The sequence below is a fragment of the Lynx canadensis genome, chromosome D1, assembly GCF_007474595.2.
Source record: "Lynx canadensis isolate LIC74 chromosome D1, mLynCan4.pri.v2, whole genome shotgun sequence".
NCBI classification, from domain to species: domain Eukaryota; kingdom Metazoa; phylum Chordata; class Mammalia; order Carnivora; family Felidae; genus Lynx; species Lynx canadensis.
The window spans coordinates 88,175,545-88,198,288 of NC_044312.2; the positions used below are offsets into that span (position 1 = coordinate 88,175,545).

Below are 22,744 nucleotides of genomic sequence, written 5' to 3' on the forward strand. Positions count from 1 at the left end.
GAGGGTAAGAGAGAAAGAGAGGGAGACACAGGATCTGACGCAGGTTTCAGGCTCTGAGCTGTCAGCACAGAGCCCGATTCGGGGCTCTAACTCACGAACCATGAGATCATGACTTGAGCCGAAGTCGGATGCTTAACTGACTGAGCCACCCAGGTGCCCCAGGTTGCCACCATTTTGGACCATAATGGTTGCACTTCACCTTAAAAAAATCTATATGTATATCTGTATCTATCTATCTATCTATCTATCTATCTATCTATACATAAAAACTCTTTCTTGGAACACCTGGGTGGCTCAGTCTGTTAAGTATCCGACTTTGGCAAAGGTCATGATCTCACAGTGAGTTTGAGCTCCCGGTTGGACTCTGTGCTGACAGCTCAGAGCCTGGAGTCTGCTTCAAATTCCGTGTCTCCCCTCTCTCTCCGTCCCTCCCTGCTCATGCTCTCTCTCAAAAATAAATAAAATAAGCACTTAACACAAAACAAAAAAACCTCTTTCTTGCATGGAAGAACCAAGGTAGAGAAAAGTATAAAGATGATCCTACTCTAAGCCACGTCCCTGAGCTAATGAGAACCCCAAACCCCCTTTGAAACTTTTTATGACAAATAGCAAAAGCATCCATTGCTGTTAAATCTCTCTCTACCGTTCCTTCACACAGGTCCCAAATTTGAGGACTTAGTTGCCATGTGTATTAAAGTAGGGCAGCTGCTGAAACAAGACACCTCCAAATGTATAATGACTCACCATAACTTAAATTTATTTCATGTTCTCATAATAGCATCAGATTGGGGCACAGTTCACAGGGCGGGTTTCTTCTGGGCAGTCGTCACTCAGGGATCCAGGCTGATGGAGGCTCTGTCGTCTTCAACACTTGAGTTCCTCTCAATCTCAGCCGGCTGGATGAGCCAAGGAGCTGCTGTGTGGGAGGCTGTTATGGGTCGGGCTTGAAAGTGATGCAGGTAACATCTCATTCTGTGGACTAGAATTCCGTTTTGTGGCCACAGCGAAATGCAAGGGAGACTGAAATGGAGTCTGTGTGCCCAGGAAAGAGAGGAAAACATGTAGCCATCAGTCACTGCTAGTGCGTTTGATGTTTCTTTTCTGAATTCTGAATGGCGCTTTGATCTCGCGGTTTCTTTTTTGGTTTCTTTTTGTGGATCTTTGCAAGGCACAATAGATTTGGGACTAGAAGACCAGCCCTAGAGAAGCTAATTATTTCCTCTTTGTACATTCAGCTGGATATTCAATGCATATTTGTTGAATGAATACGTGAATTCAAGAAGATAAAAAGAAATGGAGTCTGTTAAGGGGAATATATTGTTTATCAGACCCAGAAGTTTCAGTTGTTAACAACTGGGGGAAATGAGATAAAATTTGCTATTTAGCTCTAGAAATCTAATTTTCTTAGAATTTTTGCATAAGTTGTCTTATTTTACCATCTTAGTTTTAATAATATGTCAACATCATAGAAAGAAAAAATTTAAAGAAGTAGAAACAGATAGAGATGCTCTTTCCCATTAAACTCAACTATTATCGAGTACCTCTTAACTTTGGCAATCCTCTGCATGCTTAAGAAAACTGCATTCTCTTTTTCAGTGCCTCCAATATGCAAAAAGTCCTGGGTTCTCAGCTCATTCTCTGCTTGTCTCCTTCACAGCTGCTGGAGCTTGGATGTTGAAATTCCTCACCAGGCTTTGCAATAGTATAGCTTCCCCTTGCAATACTGAGACTTAGCGCTCCTTTTGAAACCATTTGAGGGGTGTCTGGCTAGCTCAGTCGGTAGTCAGTAGTCGGGGTTGTGAGTTCAAGCCCCACACTGGGTGTAGAGATTACTTTTAAAAATAAATAAATAAATAAGGGGCGCCTGGATGGCTCAGCCGGTTAAGGGTCTGACTTCGGCTCAGGTCATGATCTCACGGTTTGTGAGTTCAAGTCCCACGTTGGGATCTGTGTTGACAGCTCAGAGCCTGGAGCCTGCTTCAGATTCTGTGTCTCCCTCTCTCTCTCTCTGCCCCTCCCCTACTCACACTCTGTGTGTGTGTCTCTCTCTCTCAAAAATAAATAAACATTAAAAAAATTTTTTTAATAAATAAATTAAATTAAAAAATAATAACAGTTTCTTGTTTAAAATAAAATAAAATAAAAACATTTGACTATATGCTTTTTTAAAAACGTTTATTTATTTGTTTTGAGAGAGAGAGAGAGAGAGAGAGAGAGAGAGAGTATGAGAAGAGCAGAGAGAGGGAGACAGAGTCCCAAGCAGGCTGTGCACCAGCAGCACAGAGCCCAATGCAGGGCTTGAACTCACGAACTGTGAGATCATAACTTGAGCCGAAATCAAGAGCCGGTCGCTTAATCAACTGAGCCAGCCTGGCACCCCTGACTACACGCTTTCTAAAGTATTTCCAATAGCTAGGGTTTTCCTAGATTCTTCCAACAACTCTGTGAAGGTGGTACGAGGTCATCATCATCCCTAGCCCCATAAGGTGACTGATGCACATCCTAAGGTGGGAGCAGAGCTAGACTAGACCCCAGTTCCTCTGCTTTTCCACTAACCCATCTCCTGAAGAAGTGCTGTTTTATTCATTTCCCATAAACCCCCCTCCCCACTCCTTCCTCCTGTTTTCTATTCCAGATAAGAAATGGGGGGGGGGGAAGGTCAAGATCAAGATTAAGATATATCTCTTTTCCTCCAGTCAACAGAGTCTGTATCCGACCCCTAAAGCGGCCCCCCAACAATAGATGAGTAAATTGTTTGTTCATTCAACTTCCTGCCCACCTTATTTGTCAATAAGAAATTTGCATAATTTTTTCTCATGGTAAACTAAGAGGCTTTCCATTAGCATAGGCTGTCTCCACAAGGAGTAGAACCTTTCCCCTCTAAACGTTTAGAAACATATTTTGAATATAATACAGCAGGGTTTTGATTGGTTTTGTTTTTTAAGGTATGTAGTAATTTCCTCACTCCCGTAATTACAGTTGAAGTCACTTGTTGGCAATGTATCACTAGGGGCTTAAAGAAAGAAGCCGGGTTGATTTCCACATAATGATCCAAATAAAAAAGGCTGAGAAATGAGCCCTGAGCCACTAAGCCCGCTGCAGTGTACAAAACAGGTTTATGTTCAGAAGCGGCCACAGCGTTTCCCTGATTTGCGAGCATAAAAATAAAGCATTTTCCTGTGGGTTATTTCTAACCTGCAAATTTTTTCCATAGCCAGATTTGCCTTGACCCCAGAGGTGAAACTTTAGAGAGAAATGCTTTTCACTAGCAGTTCCCATGATGTTATCAATCCCATTGTAGGACCAACAATTAATTATAACAATAAGAAAGACATTATTCATCCAGGCCTCCCTTCCTGCTCTTAAATTCATAAAACTCCCTGCCACCTGGACAGTTGATGTGTGTGTGTGTGTGTGTGTGCGTGCACATATATGTGTGGCTTAAAATAACCTGATTACAATTATGTGTAAAACACACAGTGGAAAACTCTGGAAGAAAAATATCAAATACTTAAAGTAGCTATATGAATGGTGATATTAATGGGACAGGGGTCTTTTACTTTATTCTCTTTTTCTAAAATAACTATATTGCAGTTTTATTACTCTTCTTTTTTTTAATATTTATTTATTATTTTCAAAAGAGAAAGAGAGAGACAGACAGAGCATGAGCAGGGAAGGGGCAGAGAGCGAGGGAGACACAGAATCCGAAGCAGTCCCCAGGCTCTGAGCTGTCAGCACAGAGCCTGATGAGGGGCTCAAACTCAGGAACCACGAGATCATGGCCTGAGCTGAAGTCGAATGCTTAACTGACTGAGCCACCCAGGCGCCCTTTCACCTTACTTTTCTTTTCTTTCTTTTTTTTTTTTTAATGTTGTATTTATTTTTGAGACAGAGAGAGAGAAAGAGAGTAGGGGAAGGGCAGAGAGAGAGAGAGGAAGACAGAGGATCTGAAAAGGGCTCTATGCTGACAGCAGCGAGCCCATGAAGGGCTCGAACTCAACTCGCAAACCTAGAGATCATGACCTGAGCCGAAGTCATCTGGGTGCTCAACCGACCCAGCCACCCAGGCGCCCCAGCGTTTTTATTACCTAAATAAAATTAATATCATTAATTCAATATAAAAAGTTTTAAGTATTTTACTTTTCACTATTTATTGAGTGCCTATTATGTGCCAGGGTTTGTCCTGGGGAGAACAAGAACCAGAACAGGGAGAATAAGACAGATACAGCTCTTTCTCTCATGGGAGTTCTAGTCAAAGAGGGGAGGCACGTCAGAAACAGGTAATTACATACATTTATTAATTAATGTATTCACAAGTAGTCATTGAACATCTACTATGTGCCAAGATGTTTCTAAGCTCTGTGAATCAGCAGGGAACCAAGCAGGCAAATGTCCTTGACTTCCTGGAACTTATATTCTAATTGATTTACCTATTGCTTCATTTCTAATTAGCATGAGTGTCATGAAGGAAAAGTACAGAGGGCCTGCCTCATCGGAAAGACCAGAGATGATGTCCCTGAGGAAGTGAGATAGTTTCAAGGGTCTCAAATAAAATAGGGCTTTGTTTTGCCCTCCTGGACTGAGAGAGCTCTGCCAGACAGGGCAGGAGTTTCCTTAGGTGACTAAGTTCTGGCAGGTGCTCTGTGTTGAGGTCTGACTCTCGGTTCGTCTGCTGTGGAGGTGCCTGGTGCAAGAAATTCACACCCTTCCCCCCCCTCCCCCCCCGCCAAGATGCCAGTGGGGAGAGATTTGAAACCAGATTTTGATTAGCAGTCGCTGTCCATTTGTGCTTCAGCACATTGTGTCCACGAAGTCCTGATACAGAAAAAAGCAAGGCCATCCTTCCCTCGTAGTGCTGACAGTAACTAATGGACCTTCCTCTCCCAGATGGGAACACTGGAGCTGAGAAGACAAATCCAGCATGAGCCAGAGGGCCCTCTGCTTCGCGGGTCAGGAGAAAGCAACTGCTTGATTTCGGGTTTGCCCCTCAGACTGCAGAGCTCCGGGTCACCAGCCTAAACCGCTTAATGCACATTACGCCTGGGTCTACTTGGAAATGGCTGAAGGCACTTAAATGGAATGCCCAACCTTTGTCCTCAGCCCTGAAACCACAGGTAAGTATTTAGGTCTGTGTAGTATCGATCATGCCTCCCACTGGCACCAGGAAAAACGTTGTGAAGCAAGTCAACTTTCCAGTGACAAGGAAGTCATTCCCCTAATCCACTCTCACTGGACAATCAGGTTGACAAAAACCATTAAGTTTTCTGAGATTAGAAATTCACTGTCAGAGGGAGCCATGTATAGAGTTTTCCACTCCATTACACCCAGGACAATAACCAGAGGCCAAGTGACAGGAAAAGGCTGGGGTCTGTCTTTTTAAAGTTTCCTGTGTCCTTGGGTGGAGGGAAATAAATTAGCAAGTGCCTCCCTTTTGTAGGACATGGGATATATATTATCTCATTAATCAACGCAACAGCCTACGAGGTGCATTCTGCGTATTGCATTTGTCAGAAGAATAAACTGGGGCTCAGCAGGTTTGGGTTGCTAGCTAAGATCACCCTGCTAGTTACCGTGACGTGGGGCTGAGAATCAGAATCATTGGGCTGGAGGGGTCTAGAGGCTCCTAACTTTCTTCTAAGCAGAACCACACTTTAACCATCTGGAAAACCGGTTCTGTCTGAAAGATCCCACTGTTCTGTGGCAACTGGAAGCAGGCTGGTGCTGTGGCAAAGACCACAGACTGTGGCAGATTCGTATCCATATGTCCGCCCCGCCTTTCACTGTGTGACCTTGGGGAAGTTTCTTCACCTCTCTGTCTCCTTTTCCTCCTCTAGTCATGAGGAGGTGATACCCTAAAAACCTTAGGGAACTGATGTTGTCCAGTAAAGGTGTTACAAGTAATTCCACTCAAAAGCATGCATTCTAGATCATGTATCAGCACAACTTTTCTGTAAAAGACCAACAGGTAAAGTGCTCTCCGCCACATTTACTCAACTCTACTAAGCACGGAAGCAGCCACATATAGTACATAAAGGGATTGGCATGGCTGTGTGCCAATAAAACTTTATTCATGGACACTGAAATTAGAATTCACCTGACTTTCATGGGTCAGGACACATTATTCTCTGAATTTTTTTTCAACCATTTAAAAATGTAAAGGCTTTCTCAGCTCCTGGACCATACAAAAGCCGGTGGTGGGCCTGGTTGAGTTCATGGGCTAAGGTTTGCCAATGCCAGCTCTCCAGTGCTACTCAAGGGCGGTCCAGGGATCAGCAGCCTCATTAACACCTAAAACTTTGTTGAAAATGAAACTGCATGGGCGCCACCCTAGACTTGCTGAATCGGAATCTTTAGGGAGAAGGAGCGGGAATCTGCATTTTAACAAGCTCTTGGCTATTTTCACGAACACTGGAGTTTGAGAATCACAGCTGTGGATGAACTCATACACATGTGCGCAAGGATTTACATACAAGAATATTCATAGCCACATTATCTGTAATAACTTCAACCTGAAAAGAACCCAAACGTCCAGGAACTGTAAAAATGTCTAAAAGCGGTAAAAGAGATAAGTGGAATAATATTCAGGAATGAAAACGGACAAACTAGAGTCTTGTGCCATATGGATAAATACTAACATGTTGACATGGAACACACACGGAAACAGATCCAGACGCAAAAGAATATGGACTCTGTGATTCTATACAACAATATAAAGTTAAAAAATAAGCAAACTAGGGGCGCCTGGGTGGCTCAGTTGGTTAAGTGCCAGACTCTTGGTTTCGGCTCAGATCGTGATCTCACGGTTTGTGAGTTTGAGTCCTGTGTTGGGCTCTGTGCTGACAGCGTGGAGCCTAAGCTTGGGATTCTCTCTCTCCCTCTCTGCCCTCTCCCACTCTCTCTCTCTCTCTCTCTCTCTCTCTCTCTCTCTCTCCCTTTCTCTCTCTCTCTCTCAAAATAAATAAATAAACATTTGTTTTTAAATAGGCAAACTAAATTATACCATTTTGGGGTGAATACCCACATGACAAAACAGTAAAGTGAGGCAAAGCAGTTATACTCATTAAAGTCAGGGTCGTAATCTTTGTGGGGAAAGAAGGCAGTATGTTTAGGAAAGGACACATGAGAGGCTTCTGGGGGTTGGCAATGCCCGATTTCTTGACCTGGGTGATTGCTACACACATGTGCTCACTTTCTGATAATTTGTTTAAGTGTGCATTTATGTTTTGTGCACTTTTCTGTATGTGTGATGCATTTCACCATAAAAAAAAAAAATTAAAAAGAAAAATCCTGCCAGGAATGGTGACTTTCTGAGCTCGCCCTGTGTATGGAACCTGCCAGACCCACTTCACACCTTGACTTCCCGCTTGGCCGATTCCCTGTAGCCCACCCAACTGCAAGTTGCAAATTTATAGGCCAACTGAGCCCAGATGGTTTCCTGTGATAGCTGCTAGGGGCATAATAATGAATACACGTCTCCCCACACGTTCCTGAATGCGTTTTGGCAGGATTTTTACTGCAGGCAGTAAAACCTTGTTACAAAGTCCCTCACTGTCTCAGGGGCTTGGCCACGTTGCGGTTGAGCCATACCGCCTCTTGTTACAGGCAGCCCGTCATCCTTGTCCCACATAGCATCCTTGAGAGCTGGCTTTCTCTCCCTTGTCCTATGAGGCTGTTTGATTGATTGTTACTAATAATCATTGCATTTCAGAAACCCAGATTCCTGTCCTCACAGCTGGAACTTCCTCTTTGCACTAATTGGAAAAACATCCTCCGGGAAATGGGGCATCTTTATTGAGTCAATCTTTGGCGATGACTATGTCAACTGGCAAGATGAAGTATACAGCAAGGAAGTGAAGGCTCTGAAACCCTCCAGGGCACTGGTCCCAGGTCTCAGTTGAAGAAGTCAGGCTGACTTGACCAGATCCCTGTATGGAAAAACTAAGGGTCACGTTAGGGAAGGGCCAGCTTGAGGGGCTGGGGTCGACCCATAAGTTCAGGAGCCATCCCAGCTAATGGTCCCCCAATTTTCTTCCCTTTCTTCCCTGAATATTAGCTGCATAATTAAGACTACATTTCCCAGACTCCCTTGCAGTTTGATATGGTCATGTGAGCAAATTATAACTAATTAGAAAGCAAGCAGAGGGGATGTACGAAGCTTCCATGAAGAGCCATATGCATCCTTCTTTTCCCTTCCTTTTCTTGCTTTCGGCTGGAACGTGGCTGGAGATTTAGCAGCCATTTTGAACAATGAGGTGACTTTGGAAATGGAGTCCACGCCAACGGGTGGCACAGCACTATTCCAGCCTTTGACCTGCTTCCTGGACTCTTGCAAAAGAGAAACTTTTAAATCTTGCTTAAGCCATTGTTTCGGGAGATTTTGTCACTTGTAGTAAGAACCTAATCTTAACTCCTATAACAGCATTTTTTATAATGGTAAAGAAGTGGAAGCAACCTCAGTGGCCCTTAAGAAGGGATTGGTTACATTTATTCCCTCATTTGCTTACTCATTCGTCACATTTGAAATGAGTGTCTACCCCATGCTTGGCGTGGTTTCAAGCAGTGGGGATATAGTGGTTAAAAAAATGTTGTCTCTGCCCTCAAAAACTTTGTTGCAAGAGGAAGCAAAAGGCATAAATAAATGGACAACTAAAATATAGCTTAATGAGTGGAACCACAGAGACCGAGTAGTTTAAAAAATAGTATAATGAAACAGAAGGTTACTGGAGGGGTTGCGGGAAGGGGGATGGGCTAAACGGGTAAGGGGCATTAAGGAATCTACTCCTGAAGTCGTTGCTGCACTATACGCTAACTAATTTGGACATAAATTTAAAAAAATAAAATTAATAAAAAAATTATAATGAGATAAGGAAAATGTTCATGGCATATTGCTAAACAGTAGGTTAATAAGGTCATACACGGTGAGTCTAATTTGTAAAACATATATATTTGCATAGAGAAAAACCAAAACTGATGTATAATTAGTCTGAACACTTTGAACAGCATTTAGCAAGAGACAAACGGTTAAGGAGTGAGAGGTTTTATTTCAAGGTGGAGGGACTATTTTTGTCCCCCTGTATTTCTATATGCTTTCCAAATGCTACCCGCATGATATGGATTACTTTTGTAATAAGGAAAAAATACCAACATGAGGAAACAATGTGCGTTATGAAGTTCAGGATCAAGACGAAATGTGTAGGGTAGTGATTTCAGTGAGATTGCAAACTAAGTTGTGCTAAACAGTCTTAAAAAGAAACTCGAGTCTGAGGTCTGAGGTTGGCCTCTCCCTAGGGGGAGGACACTAGAAGGGTCTGGTTCTCCGCCCCATGTACTGTCTAGAAGCATGCAAAGAAGTTTGCCCAGGGCTTTGTTCTACATTTTTAGTGGGGCAGGGCCCACTGCAGCCAAGTTATTAAGCACTAGCCCTATCACTTCTCTTCCCATGGCTCCTCTCTGCTGGGCCTCTTGCCCAACCATTAAAGCAGCTGTTGTTGTTTTGTAGAGGCTAATTAACTCCACACTGCATGAAGCCAGACGCTAATTGGCCCACTCACTTAATCAACTTTAATGTCTCTCTTCTGGTGGACCCGGCTGCCGCTTTTTGTTCCCCTGATCACCAACAAACGCAGATCCAGGGGAGTGGTAATAACGGCCTCCGGTGGGCACATGCAGCCTTGACCCCGTCCCCTACCACAGGGTAGGGGCAGAGGGTCATTCCGACCCTCAGTCGGCTCAGTGGATGTCCTCCCAAGTTCACGATCACTGGTGCATCTTGGGACCTGAGCCTATTGCCTCTCTTCCAAACATTGCACGGTGATATGAGTCATCAGATGGTTGGTTCCTCAAGAGGATTGACCTCATCGCTGTCTGTTGCTGACACAGATTTAAGACTCTAAAACCTAACTAACTCACACAATTACTACAACTACACTTTCCTGAGTGTCTTGGGTGCAGCAGATGCCGTGGCACGTCCTTTCCAATGCAACGTGAACACGACGCGGCTCAGGGTGAGTAAGCATTACATACTCTTCACCAAATGAGGAAGAAACATCACTCGTCCCCATTTGTCAGATGAGGAAACTGAGGCAGTAATAGTATTTACAGATGTGATTGAAATGACACACATGCTCATTTCAATCATAGCCCTGTAAGATTAGGACCAAGAATTGTTATAATCCCCATTTTGGGTAGAGTTTAGAAACTTTGAGAAAGAAAAGTGACTTTCCTAAGAGATCACCAAGTATGGTGGACAGAATAATCCCCCCCCACCAACACCACTTGCCAAGACGTGTATATCCTAATTCCCAGAACCTGTGAATATGTTCCTTACAGGGCAAAATGACTTCGCTAATGGATCAAGTTAGGATTTGGAGATGAGATTATCCTGGATTATCTAGTTGGGCCGAGTATAATCACGAAGTTTCTTGTAAGAGGGACACAGGGGGCTATGAATCAGAGACAGAAGATGTGAGAACAGCAGAGGTCAGACAGGAGAGAAAATACTACACTGCTGACTTTGAAGACAAAGAGGGGGCCACAAGCCAAAGATTGCAAGCAGCATCCAGAAGCTGGAAAAGGGAAGGACATGGATTCTCCCCTGAAGCCTCCGGAAGCAACACAACCCTGCCAACACCCTGACTCTAGACATCTGACCTCCAGAACCGTTAGATAATAAACTCATGGTGGGTTAAGTCACGAAGTTTGTGGTAATTTGTTACAGCAGAAATATGGAGCGACTACTGATTTTGTTACAGCAGCAACAGGAAATGAACACACACCATAAGTGGAAGAATTAAAGGGCTTGAATTTAGGCATTGTGACATGAAATCCCTTTCTGACTGAAGTGACAAGATTTCCCCATATGTGATCAATATGCGGTGATTTTGAATGCTCGCCTCCCGTAAGATGAGGATAAACGATGCCTGTGGGTCTGTGGGCCTGGCTTCCCCCTGAAGGCCAACATGCCCTCTGCCTCCTTCCCAGTCCATTCCACGCTTCTTGCCCTTCATTTCCTTCCTCTTCTTCCTCAAGCATCTGAAACCCAGCTGTACAACGTATCTCATCTAGGGGAAACCATGGTTCTGTCTCTATCTGAAGGTCAGCTTTGACCAGGGCAGGATGCGTCACAGAGCTTGTGGGAGTTTGGGGTTTGGGAGACTGTAGAGCAGTGTGGTTAGTCTCCGGCATTTGAATTCTACCTACCCACTTACTTTCAGCATGCCTCCATTTCGTCTTCTAATAACAAGGTGGTTCTGAGGATGAAGTGACACAACTCACGTGTCCCACTGAGCACAACATCTGGTAATGATAAATACTCACCAGATGTTGTCAGTGATAACACCAACACAAACTGAGCTCCAGCCTGGCAGAACTCCAGGCCTCACTCCTAGAGCAGTGGTTCTCAGACTGCTGAGACCGTGTCATCAGATGGATGGCATGCATCGGATTTATCTGGAAGGGATGGCCTCCACTTCCAGAGTTTCTGATTTAGTAGGTCTGGGGTGGGCCCTGAGAATCTGCATGGCCCAACATTTCCAGGCAATGGGGATGTTGCTGTGCCAGGGATCATACTTTGAGAACCACTGATGCAACACATAGAGTCAGGGATTGTGCCTTCCATGCTATTTTCCCCTAGCGCCCAGCACAATGCCTGGCATATAACAGATACGTGACAAATATGTGTGGCATGAATACATTTTTTTCCACTGTCTTCCTGAGGCTTTAAATGTCCAGGAGGCTGCCCTTTTCCATAAAAGAATTCCATTCTCTATCTTTTTTATCGCCATCATATTTACTACAACTTGGTGCTGACAATCTCCTCTTCATAGACTCCCTGTTTTCCCCTTGAATACCCTCCATTTCCCCAGTGAGTGTCTCTCCCCTGGATCTCAACCTTTTCCATTAACTCCATGCATTGCACAGCCTGTTCCAGGACATCAAACTTTAATTTAAACAGAAAATAATCAATAAGCTTAGCAAATTGCCCATGGCAACCTCTGCTGAGTGAATCAAAGGGTTTTATAGGTAATTTAAAGGGTGTCCTCACTTATCCCTCAAGGTAAAGCTTAGCACATTGACAAGAGCCCTTTTCCACTCTGGCCCAGGATGCTCTGGAAGAAAATGGAGGAGAAAGGACTTAGGTTCTGGGGTAAGGGGGGGTGTTTGGACCAGGAAGGAAGGGTCTGTTTTTAAGCACTGACATCTGATATTGACCCCCACGTGAGTAAGGGGTTTTCATTGTTACAGACAACAGAAACAGACTCTGGATAACTTCAGAAATAAAAATTACTGTCAGGCCATGAGGTGTAATTGATGAAAAAAAAGGCTAAATATCTGGTTCTCAGAAATATTAGAAACCGGGGTTTTCTCTCTTGAAGGTGTTATTTAGGGATGCACCTGTGTGATTTTCTGTCTTTGTGTATTTTGACCCAAGATTCATATTCCAAGAGAGCATCTGAGCAGCCTGACTGGATCACATGGCCCTCTCTTGACCTGGAAGGATGGGGCACCATGATGGACGGTTCCACTGAGAAGGGAAATGGAGAGGAGAGCTGGTTCTCCAAAGGAATACAGAGGTAGAGTAACTACAGAAGGGGACGGCAAATACATATTTCTACTATAGAACTTTGTTTTTGACTTTGTGGTTTGACTGATTGTTTTCTCCAAACAAGAGTGGCCAATCTAACAGTGTTTTACGAGATTGTGGGGCCTGCGCAGGACTTTGAAGGGCCATCAAGCGCGTGGCTTGGTTATCTACCCAAGCCAGAGAGCTGTCTATCATTTTCTGAGAATCTTCCCAGACTCCTCTGAGAAGATTGTCTAAATTTTAAATCCTTACAAACAAGACCAGTTCGCTCTTCCAGGGAGATATTAAATACTCGACAACCAGTATACCATGGGAGTGAGCTAACCAAAACTGTAAGAGCGGTAAACAACCCCTAAGACCAAACTGATCCACGCCAACCGACCGTCTGTCCAGCGTCTCCTTAACCTAAGTGGGACGTTGAAAGCCTGTCCTTCTGATCTCTACAATAGATGCCCATAACAGCTCCTCATTCCCTGGGAGAAGTACCGGGGTCTTCTTTCCTGAGTTTTCACAGACCCATGGCTTTGTCAGGGACTTGAAAATTTAGTGTGCCAACTGTATGATGGATGCTGCCTTCTTAACAGAGCTGCACGTAAATGCCATGCAGTCTGCTGCTTTTTCCTGTGTATTAAACTCTGGAGTCATCCTGCCTGAGTTTAAAACCCAGCTCTACTACTTACTGGCTCTGTGGCCTCAAGTAAGTGGTTTACCCTCTCTGAGCCTACCTCCCTACCATTTTCCCTCCTCCACTATCAAGCAAATTCCAGACACCGTATCATTTCATCCATAAATACATTACTAAATGATAAGGACTTTTTAAAAGGTAACCAGAATACCATAATTCTTTTATATCATCAAGTAGCTGTTCCTCATTTATGGTTCTTATAGAATATCTTAATTGTTTTCTTAGGAAAGTAGTAATTTCTTTTTTCCTCAACATATCATAAGCATTTTACCATGCTGTTAAATATTCTTCTAAAATGTAATATTTAGGGGCACCTGGGTGGCTCAGTTGGTTAAGCGTCCGACTCTTGATTTTGGCTCAGGTCATGAACTCACAGTTCATAAGTTCAAGCCCCACATCAGGCTCTGTGCTGGCAGTGCAGACCCTGCTTGAGATTCTCTTTCCCTCTCTCTCTGCCTCTTTCTGCCCCCCCCATAATAAACAAATAAATTTAAAAAACAAAATAAAATGTATGATTTAAGCATGCATGATATTAATGAATCAGTTAATTTATTGAGCCAATCATGCTTTCAGATATTTATGTTATTTCCAAATTTTCACTATTAAAAAAGGCTCTGATTAACATCTGTGGTAGACCCTGGGTGTCTCAAAATATCCATATTCCCCTTATTCTTTAGGATAGAACCCCAAATTTACTTGGTGTGACAAAAGATAAGCTAAAAATTTTTCATTTCCCAGCTTCTCTTGCAATTAGCTGAGGCCAAATGAGATAGAAATAGACATTACATGGGGTCTCTGGGAAGGCTGCTGGGAGGAAATTGATTGGGCTGGTAAGTGCTTTTTTTTTGCCCTCCTCCCCCTCCTTCTTCCTGCTGCCTAGAACACAAGTAGAGTTTCCTAGTGGTCCAACACCATCTTGAACCATTAAAATGGAAGATACACTCTAAGGTGACAGAGCAGGAAAAAAAGCAGCTTGAATCTCTAACGACCCTCAAGTCAGAGGTCTGTTTCCCTCCAGACCTCCTTTAGGTGACAAAGTAAAAACTCCTTTATTTTTTTTTTAATTTTTATTTATTTGTTTTTGAGAGAGAGAGAGGTGACGGGAAGGGCAGAGAGCGACGGGGAGAGAGAGAATCCCAAGCAGGCTCCGCACTGTCAGCCCAGAGCCCACCGCAGGGCTTAATCTCACAAACTGTGAGATCAAGACATGAGCTGAAATCAAGAGTCGGACGTTCAACCAGCTGAGCCATCTGAGTGCCCCAATAATTCTTTTATTTAAGCCACTGTAAAAGTTCATCATTTAGCATGAAGCCTTGAGACTGGCATATGCTGGTCTTCACACATGGTGTGGCTGGAGCAGAGTTATGGAGTAGAAAAGGAGCTATACCTATGAGGTTGGAGAGGAGTCTGGCAGGCCACGGTGAAGATATCCATACTAAGTGTGCTACATGCCTCACGATGGCATGAACCTTCTAGAATTATTCCAAGGGAGTTACGTGATGGTATCACCACATTGCCTGCCCCATGGCAAGCATTTACTACGTGGTGGTTGTCATTATTGTTATTACTAATGACAGGGCAATAGTGTTGAAAGAGAATGGGACCAGGAGTCAGAGAAGTAGGGCTCCATTACTGCTTTTGGAAGTTGCCAATCTCAAGACACTAGCCAAGTATCTTTGCTTCTTATGATTTCAGTTGTGTCATATGTAAAATGTATACAAGACCAGGTAGATGACTGTCAAATTTATGTTAGCCTCAAAACCTGCTGCTCAAATGGAATATTGAATAAGTCAAACATGCCCCATAGACACAAGCAGAGTGATCGTGGTAGGGGTGGACGTTGCTCAATACTGTTGCTACTTGCTGGGTCTTCTCTTCCGTGGTGATCCCTCAGGAGGCTTCTCAAGGTGCTGCTTAAAAACCACTAGACTGAGGGGCACCTGGGTGGCTCTGTCAGTTCAGCATCTGACTTCGGCTCGGGTCGTGATCTCACAGCTCCTGGGTTTGAGCCCCGCATTGGGCTCTGTGCTGACAGCTCAGAGCCTATAGAGCCTGCTTCGGATTCTGTGTCTTCCTCTTTTCTGACCCTCCCCTGCTCACACTCTGTTCCTCTCTCCTTCAAAAATAAATAAACATTAAAAAATGGTTTTTAAAAACCACTAGACTGAGGCTGGACATCATTAGACACTAGGGAAATGCAAATCAAAACCACAGTGAGACAGAGCACAGAGGATTTTTAGGGCAGTAAAGCTACTATGTATGATGCTACAATGGTGGTACAGGTGTCATTGCACAGTTGTCAAAATCCAGAGGATATACAACATGAAGAGTGAGCCCTGATGCAAGCTATGGACTTTGAGTGATGATGGTGTGTCAGTGTGATGTCATCAATTTTGGAATGCACCACTGTGGTGGAGGGTTTCGGTAGTGGGGAAGCTTGTGCATGTGTGGAGGCAGGGGTAGATGGCAACACTCTGGACTTTCCACTCAATTTTGCTATGAACCTGAAACTGCTTTAAAACATTAAAAATTAAATTTACAAAATTTAAGTTTATTAATTTAAAATATTTTTCGTAAAAAAAAAAACACAGCGAGATACCATTTCATACCCACTGGGTGGCTATAATTTAAAAAAAGAAAAAAAAAAAGACAAAACAAATGGTGGAAAATAACAAGGATTAGCAAGAATGTGGAAATTGGCTGGAACCCCCCCTAATTTGCTGGTAGAAATGTCAAATGGCTCAGCCACTTTGGAAAACAGATCAACCATTCCTCAAAAAGCTAAACAAAGAATTACCAGGTGGCCCAGCAATTGTACCCCTACGTATATGCATAAAAGGATTGAAAACAAGTATTCAAACAAAAACTTGTATCCCAATGTTCATAGCATCACCATTCACAATAGTCAAAGGGCAGCAACAAACTGAATGTCCATCAGCAGATGAATAGATAAATAAAATGTGGTATATACATGCAGCGGAATATTATTCATCAGTAAAGAGGAACAAAGTAGTGATACAGGCAACAGCATGGTGAACCTCAAAAACATCATGCTAAGTGAAAGAAGCCTGACACAAAAAGTTGTGTATTGTACGATCCATTTACGTGGGATATCCAGAACAGGCAAATCCAGAAAGCAGAAAGCAGGGGTCGCCAGGCGCTACAGGAAGGGGGAAATGGGGAGTGACTGCTTCATGAGGATGGGGCTTCCTCTGGAGTGATGAAAATGTCCTAGTACTAGACGGAGGTGATGGTTGCAAATGTTGTGAATGTACTAAATGTCTTTGAATTGTACACTGAAAATGATTAATTTTATGTTATGCAAATTATACCTCAGTTTAGAAGCAAACAAACAAACACCAGACTAGGAGTTCTCTAAATCCTTTCCAGTTCCACTGCTCTTGCTGTCCTGCCCCATCGCCACGTATTATCTGTAATCTTGAAGTGGGTTGGTGCATGCTAGTTCCCAAGAAAGAGTACCACAGTTTATTTTGCCCAGCAGCCCTTAGCAGCATTATCCCCTAAGCCCTGAAGTGGGCTCTGAGGGGAAAAAGCATCCAGTAAAGGTAAGTTTTAAAAGGTTAAAGTATAGGGAGCACCTGGATGCCTCAGTCAGTTAAGCACCCAATTCTTGATCTCAGCTCAGGTCTTGATCTCAGAGTCATGAGTTCAAGTCTCATGTTAGGCTCTGTGCTGGGTGTGAAGCCTACTTAAAAAATAAATAGAATAAATAAATAAAAGGATAAAGTACAGAAAGAGCCAGAGTATGAAACACAAACAAGGTATGAATATAGCATAAGCAGGGTGGGGGGGTGATAGGTACTGTAATGGAAGGTCCCTGAATTTGCCAGCCTATCTCTGGGAGTGATGGAAATAATTGTGCAGTTGGAGGGTTAAGTAGCAAGCTATTCCTACTCAAAACCAAAGGGCTGGGCTCTTCATCGCTTATAAAGATTGAAAGAAAAGACCCTCCAGGGATTTAAGGGGTCTGCAGAAGGATCGGTAGAGAATTCTAGACCTATGCTGTCCAGTGTGGTAGTCACTAGTCACATGTAGCTATTAACACTTGAAATGTGGCCAGTCTGGATTGCGGTGTGCTGTAGGATAAAATACACACCAGGCTTGGAAGACGTATTTCTTTAAAAAAAAAAAAAAAAGTAAATATCTCATCAATAATTTTCATATTAAGTCTATGGCAAAATGATCATATTTTAGGTATATTGGATAAAATAAATATATTATATTTTAATAATTAATTTTATTTTATAAATAAGATTAATTTTATAATCTCACCTGCTTTTTAAAACTTTTTTTATGTGGCTATAGAAATTTAAAAATTATCTTCGTGGCACTCTATTTTGCGTGGACAGCACTGCTCTGTGGCCCATTGTACTACTCCTCCAGGGCAGAAGTGGCGCTATCCAGGGTCTCTTGGCAGAGACTGCCCAGCATAAAGCACCATCTGGGCATTCAAGCTCCCCAAATAACTGCTGGGGAAATGTGGGCATGTCTTATCCCAAGACGGCATAACAAACAGAACTCATTAAGCAAAGCAAATTTTGCTTGTGGCCTGGATACAAACACAGGTGCTGTGAAAGCTTCAAGTCCTTTTAAAGCAACTCCATTTTCTCAAAAGGACAGAATGGTCATAAGCATAGTGTCAGGGCAGAAGGGAGGTCCCACCATGCCCTTTCCCAACATCTCAATATGTCTCTCAGAGTCCCAAAGGGTAAATGGAATAGCATTTTTTAAATTGGCCAGGAAAATTGTGCAATGTTTATTCAATGGCAGAGTAAAAATGGCACATTTTCTATCAAGATGGAAAACAAGAACAAAGATCCAAATAGGCAGTCCCTCATACCGCCATTTTAGTCACAGTCGACCTGTGCTTTTGGCGGTGTTACAAAATGAAATAAATCCCTTTATAATCCCTCACACTGGCTCCAAAAAAAGTATTTTCACAAGCACCAGAGCAGACCCTTTGGGCATTTCTTCCTACAAATGCTCATCCCTGCTCAAACCTCTTCCCCACCGCCCATCACATCCTTTTACAAAATGGTGAACTGGGGCGCCTGGGTGGCACAGTCGGTTAAGCGTCAGACTGCAGCCAGGTCACGATCTCGCGGTCCGTGAGTTCGAGCCCCGCGTCAGGCTCTGGGCTGATGGCTCGGAGCCTGGAGCCTGTTTCCGATTCTGTGCCTCCCTCTCTCTCTGCCCCTCCCCCGTTCATGCTCTGTCTCTCTCTGTCCCAAAAATAAACGTTGAAAAAAAAAATTTAAAAAAAAAAAAAAAAAAAAAAAAAAAACCTTAAAAAAAAAAAAAACAAAAAAAACAAAATGGTGAACTGAAAGGACTCTAGTGCTGGTTATGTCATGGGGTGAGGGGGTCAGAAGGAGGGAAACAGAGGGAGTGGTCCAAACAGGAATCCCTCTCACAAGCTCAATATCCCCCCCAAACTCTCCATAACCCTTACTAGGTCACTCAGCTTTGTCGGTTTCTTCTTCCAACCAACACATCAAATTTCCTATTTTCTGCCTGGCAACATTCTCTTGCATTGATGTTACTTAACACTTCACATAGTTTTTAGTGTCTTTGAGTAGCAGGACACTTCCCCTCAACCCTCACCCCCGTACCTAGCTCAGTATAACTTCACGTAACACTCAATAAATATTTGTTGAATGACTGAATGTAGTTGAATCTGATATTTGCCAACTCCGATAAAATAAAGGAAATCAATGTCAGGTTTTCTAGCTAGATAGAGAAACAGGACAGCTACATAAAATGATCTGAAGGAAAAATCGCATCCAACACTTTACTTCCAGGTCTCTGAAGGAGGCTGTTATAACAATGGACTATAAATACAGGGTGAATGCTGTATCTGTAAAGAAGCAATTCTAACAGTGGTCTGGAAGAGCCAAGAAAATCCAGCTTCTTCTCCCTGAGTATATACACAGGTGCACTGTGTGGAATGAAATCCACTTAACTTGATTTTATGGACAGTGATTCATGCAAACTCAGTTCCAAACTGCTCAGCACGGCTCAGTTAAATAAATTACAGCAAGAGTAAGCCAGCCAGCAGTAAAGGCAAAAGACAGAAAATAAACTTGAGGTTGAAGGCTGAAATTTTAGGAGTGCCAACATCATCTTTCTTCTAGGGGTTCTGAAGGGACTTCAGTGATCTTCAAGGTCAAGGCCCTGATTTGACTGATAGGGAAACTGAGAACCATGGAAGGCAGAGTATATGTTCAAAGTTACTTAGAGAGTGACTGGCAGAATCAGGGCTCCTGGGTCCCAGGTAAGAGGGTGTCTTCATCTCATCAGGTTCCTGAATGTCTTGTTCCCTGCCACAGTGCCATGAACATCCAAGAGACTCAATAAACGTTTGTTGAATGAATGACTGAATCTTTCAGGCTGGGGATAGCAAGTCAGCCTGATGGGGAGAAAGATCTCAGATGACCCTCTAGAATGAATACTCGTGTGTTTAGGGATGGAAGGAGTCCTCCTCAGATGCTCAGTGTTCTAACACTCACTTGAGGAGACACACCCAGCCGCATACTTTGGCCCCCCCCTCTGGAGCGTGTGACAGACTTGCCACAGTGTTCAGTCCTTCCCTTTAGTGACATTCCCTGAGGACTCTGGTCCCTTCCTTCATGGCTAGGGCATCACTGCCTGGGAATGGAGATACATCAGTAGGGATGAGTTTGCCTCATAACACCTTAGCACCTACTGACCCCGAGCACACAATAGTACTACAGTGACATCCTTGGGGTGTTCTGTGAGATACCGTTGCATCCTTAAGTAAATTACTCATATCTTTTTTTTCTTCTAACCTAGACTGAGTTACTTTTTTTTCTTTGTAACCAAAAGATTCTTACACAAAATAAAGGATCTTTATAGTTGACACAATGGATAGATAAGTTTAAAGTACGGCAATTGTGAAACATGGCTGCAAATTCTTTGACGATTGTCCCATCAAGAAATGAAATCTACCTACCCTCCCTTTGAATCTGAGCAGACTTGTGACAGTCTTAACCAATTGAATATGAGAGACGTGAAAGTATATGTAAGTTCGGAAGATAAGCCATAAAAGGCCATGAAGCTTTCACCTCATTCTGGGAGCACTGAGCCACCACAAAAAAAGCCTGACTGCCATGAAGAAGCCATCATCCTGTGGACAGGCTACATGTTGGTGTCAACAGTCCCCAGCCCAGGCACTAGCATATGTGGAGGAAGAAGCTTCTAGAACACACCAGCCCCCGCCATTCAAGTCCTCCCAGTTGAAGGCTCAAACATCCAGGAGTGATGGCAAACCATCCCACCATGCCTTCTCTAAATTCCTGACCTGTGGCACATAGGAACAGAAGAACAAAAATGGTGGTTGTTCTATGCCATTAAGTTTGGGATAGCTTGTTACACACACAACAATGTGTAACTGAAACAGAAGTGCATAAAGGAAGAAGAAAAAGGCCAAGAGTATGGAAAATGGTTCAACTGGTGTATACAGAGGGGGACCGTGGAATTTCAGTTACTAATCTGAAGATACAGGAGGCCGGTAGCCCTGGGGCAGGGACAGAGGGTGGCCAAGGCAGTTTGTTACATTGCCTCCTTTGGTCTACACCTGGGCCAGCTCTGGGAGGAGGCCCTCTCTGTAAGATGAGGAATCTGACACAGGGAACAACCAGCCTGCTCTTTGAATGGGCTTTAGACATTCCAACTTGCTTTCTCAGCCACACTGCTCAGGACCATGAGCATCACAGATGGGAGGGGAGGCATTGTAATTTTTCAAATGCTCCCATCCCTGGAACTTGAACTCTTTAGGTTGCAAGGGATAGAAATCCAATTCAACCAGTGTAACCAATATGCGAAGAATATAACATGGAACTTACGATCAAAATGCAACTTTATTTCTTTTAAAGTTTATTTATTTTGATAGAGAGAGGGGGAGAGAGAATCCCAAACCAGCTCCGCACTGTTAGTCCCGACACACGGCTCAAACTCACGAACTGTGAGATCATGACCTGAGCCAAGGTCAAGAGCCAGATGCTTAACCCACTGAGCCACCCAGGCACCCCTCAAAATGCAACTTTAAATTTTACTCAGTAGAGGGTGATGGCATCACACTATCCCTAGTGGTCCAGCAGTGCAGGGCTGCCGTTGAAATGAAGTTTCAACATCTTCTCATATATACTCATTGTTTTCACATGCTTCAGTAAATAGACACCTTTCTTAGGTGACAGCTTGATGTTCGCTGTGCTGAGGCCAATTTATACCTGAGTTTGTCCACCACCGTGACCTACCACTAGCTAGTATTCTGTCCATTAGATATAGACACCATAGTATGTATTATCTATCACCACAATCTTGCTACAAAACAAATACCCACAACACTTCAGTGACATGTGGCGATCAACATTCTGCTCACAAATCTCTGGGTCAGCTAGGTGGTTTCACTGGGCTTAGTAGGGATCATTCATCCATCTACACTCAACAGTAGGTTGGCTTAGGAGGCTTGGCTGATCTTGGCTGGGCTGGGCTCTCTCACGTATCTGGGGCTTCGACCTGGCTTTGCTTCCCATGTCTCATTCCCCATCAAGCTAGCCCAGACTTGTTCCCATGGTGACAGAGGAGCAAGAGGTAGAGCAAAAGTAAACAATGTCCCTTGAGGCCTAAACTTGAGACAAGCACACCAGCACATCTGCCACATCGTATTGGCTGAGGCAAGTCACAAGATCAGCTCATGCCCAAGGGGTGGAGACATATCTTCACTTCTTAGCCGGGGGGAGTTGGAAAGGCAAATTGCAAAGGGCATGTACTAGGAAGAATTAGAGCCATCTCTGAAATCAATTCACCGTATAACGTTTGCCACTCAGCAGCAAAATAATTTTATATGTAAAATTTAGCAATGTGTCTAGGATAGGTTTGCAGTACACCAGAACACCAAAGTATACAGGTTGGGAATTAGTGGTATAATGGTTGAGAACTGGGAGTATAGAGTCAGACAGCTGGATTCCAATTCCTACTCTACCACTTACTAAATAAACTTGGGCATGGCTCTTAGCCTTTCTAAGTCTCAGTTTCCTCACCTAAAAAATGGGCACGATAGGGGCGCCTGGGTGGCGCAGTCGGTTAAGCGTCCGACTTCAGCCAGGTCACGATCTCGCGGTCCGTGAGTTCGATGGGCTGATGGCTCAGAGCCTGGAGCCTGTTTCCGATTCTGTGTCTCCCTCTCTCTCTGCCCCTCCCCCGTTCATGCTCTGTCTCTCTCTGTCCCAAAAATAAATAAAAAACGTTGAAAAAAAAATTAAAAAAAAAATGGGCACAATAATAGCCATCCACATCAGAAACTTATGAAGGTTGAATGGTAACATCTATTACAAAATTGCCTAATAAAATGCTTGCCATAAGATAAGTGTTCAGTAAATAACAAATAATAATTATTAATTTCTTAATAAGGAGCCAAAGCAGGAGGTGGATTG

General features: G+C 43.5%; 1 long non-coding RNA gene across 1 annotated transcript in view; it reads right to left on the bottom strand.

Moving 5' to 3' along the window:
* Window positions 1-733: 733 nt before the first annotated feature.
* Window positions 734-22,744, bottom strand: part of LOC115525644 — a 32,602-nt gene continuing 10,591 nt past the window's right edge. Inside the window, exon 2 of the long non-coding RNA XR_003972420.1 lies at window positions 734-1,032. This is a non-coding gene — a long non-coding RNA (uncharacterized LOC115525644). The remainder of the gene's footprint in view (window positions 1,033-22,744) is intronic.